The sequence below is a fragment of the Hoplias malabaricus genome, chromosome Y (genome assembly GCF_029633855.1).
Source record: "Hoplias malabaricus isolate fHopMal1 chromosome Y, fHopMal1.hap1, whole genome shotgun sequence".
Classification (NCBI taxonomy): Eukaryota; Metazoa; Chordata; class Actinopteri; order Characiformes; family Erythrinidae; genus Hoplias; species Hoplias malabaricus.
In genome coordinates, this window is record NC_089820.1 from 86,324,736 (window position 1) to 86,327,235 (window position 2,500).

Below are 2,500 nucleotides of genomic sequence, written 5' to 3' on the forward strand. Positions count from 1 at the left end.
TTTGTTGGGTGTAATCAAGAGTACAGTATCCTGTCTCCCGCTGCTGATTATCAACAGCAACATTTCATCTCAGATTTACACTGGAAACTCCACCTTATCGAGTGGATACCAAGCTGCTGAGTTTCCCCTCCGCTACGTGTACAGCCATGGCTTCTTTTCAATCTGCTACCAGACCAATGTCATTAAACACCTCAGTACATTTGGAGAAGAACACTATGTAGTGTTTCTGTTCCATAAACTAACCACTGCAACAACTCAGAGAGTGGCGTGAGATCGTTTCACGTTGTGGATTTACTGAATACTAGCATCATATAAGAAATTAATCATCTATTTTCCGGCAATAAAATTGATTATGAAGTCCAAACATATGAATGGTAGCATATTTGTGTGTGTGTGTGCGTGTGTGTGTTAGTTACTGCAATGAATTACCTGTAATGGATACTCCATTCAGCTGGGTAACTGTGGATGGAGTGATAGTGGAGGGAAGGAGTTTGGGAGCGAGGGAAGAGGGAGGTAGAGAAGTGGGAGAGGGAACGGAACCAGGAACAGAGAGCTCAGGGAAGAGGGAATTGGAGATAGTAGTGGAAAGAACAACAGAAGGGAAGGTGGAGGGAGAGGAAGGCGATGAAGATGGAAGAGATGTAGAAGAAGAAGAAGAAGAAGAAGAAGAAGAAGAAGAAGAAGAAAAATAAGAAGAAGAAGAAGAAGAAGAAGAAGAAGAAGAAGAAGTAGAAGAAGAAGAAGAAGAAGAAAAAGAAGAAGAAGAAGAGGAAGGGGATGAAAACCAAGCAGTGGACGGAAGTAGAGATGAGGGCTGGGTCGGAGAGGGGACAGTGGAAGAGTCTTCAGAAAGAAGGGTAGTAGGCTGTGGAGGGATGAAGGAGGGAGAAAGTGAGGGGGGGAGCGGAGGAAAAGAAGGAGAGGGTGAAGCAAAAGAGGAGGGAAGGAAGGTGGAATCCTCTGGATCTTGAAAGATGGACAAATTGCCACCAAAAATTAATAAAAATAAATAAGTAAATAAATAAAAATGACAAAGGGGGGAACGGAGAGATGGTGATTAATTTGAATGGGGTCAAGGCAAAGAAAAAAGTGGAAAACGTAAACATACCGTGTGTCAGATAGAAAGAGAAAGAAAGAAATAAGGAACGTAAATTCAGAAAAGAAGAATGGAAGTTAAATTTGACAACAACAAAACGAAAACACAGAAGGAAGCAATGCATTACTTTCGCTGGTTTCAAATGTTTAGATCATTTCCTCTGAAATATATCACAGCGACACCAGCGACCTATTACTGCTCTGCAACTGCTGCCAAGTTTGACTTTCACAAAAGTGACACACAACCTGAAGTTGGTTATAAACATTTGCATATGGAATTAACAGTTTCATTTTCACACTCCTATTTATTCTCAATGCTCACTAAACCTAATTCTGCTAGCGTACATTAGCTATAGCCCCGAGGGAAATGTTATTGCTCATAGGTGGCTCTTGAATGTCTCAGGACACAATGGTCATTCTCTTAAAGAAAAACATGGGGAAAAAAGGAGAAATGACACAGGATAGAAATATAAAGAAGATAAATGAGCGATAAAGTAGTGAGTAGGGCTTAGTTCATCTGGTAAATCTGAGCACAGTCTGTGGCTTTAGTGAGAACGCAACTTAAACTGTTGAGGAGACACCTGTGAGATCACTGAGGCCTTAGTCTCAGGACACGACTCTGAGCAGCGGATTTACACTAAAATCATCTCCATTCATTTTCTATGAAAAACCACTGAGATATTAAGGAGATACCCTTTAATTTTTTTTTCCTCAGGAATTAGCTTTTTGTTTTATTAACCGTAATATTAACCAGTTTTAGTGTTAGCGTGCTGCTAACTAGCTAGTGTAACTTCAACTAACGTGAGATCCTATATCATACTTGCTCTACACACAAATATTATAGCAAAAATATGAAATAAACTACTACAAATCTAAAGTACCTCACTACTTTAAGCTAACTAGCTACCAATGTTAAATCTGCTCACACTACAACTTCCTGTTTCCAAACACATATTCCCTAAGAGTGTGACTTTAACACATTTAACAATTATTAATTAACTATTTTAACAATATAAAAATATGAATAACATTCACTAATAAAACTAATGAAACTCAAAAAATTCACTAATAATAAAAAGAATTATTAGCGCTAAAGCATGCGCTTATTAATATCACGTTACATTCTGATTTCGTAAATAAACGTATCTCACTTGTGTTGCTGTAATTTATCACTTAATATGTTTCTTAGTGTAGGGCTGGACAATAATTCAATATCAATATTCATCACAATATAAAATGTTTCAATAACGATATTTATAAGTATTTTAGTACACGTTATTTACAGCGTCTGACACTGACTGACGATCATTAGAGGGCGCTGTTGTCAGTTCACTGCAGTAAAGCTGTTTGATGGTGATGTGCTGTTGCTTTCAGTCCCTGGCAGATTTTCGGTGCGTTTTTTATT

At 38.2% G+C, this 2,500-nt stretch overlaps 2 protein-coding genes across 2 annotated transcripts in view; one reads left to right on the forward strand and one right to left on the reverse strand.

Moving 5' to 3' along the window:
• LOC136678889 (succinate dehydrogenase cytochrome b560 subunit, mitochondrial-like) overlaps positions 1–2,500 on the forward strand; it is a 390,354-nt gene that overhangs the window by 43,263 nt on the left and 344,591 nt on the right. The gene's annotated exons all lie outside the window — the stretch shown is intronic.
• Positions 1–2,500, reverse strand: part of cadm3 (cell adhesion molecule 3) — a 157,051-nt gene that overhangs the window by 22,372 nt on the left and 132,179 nt on the right. The gene's annotated exons all lie outside the window — the stretch shown is intronic.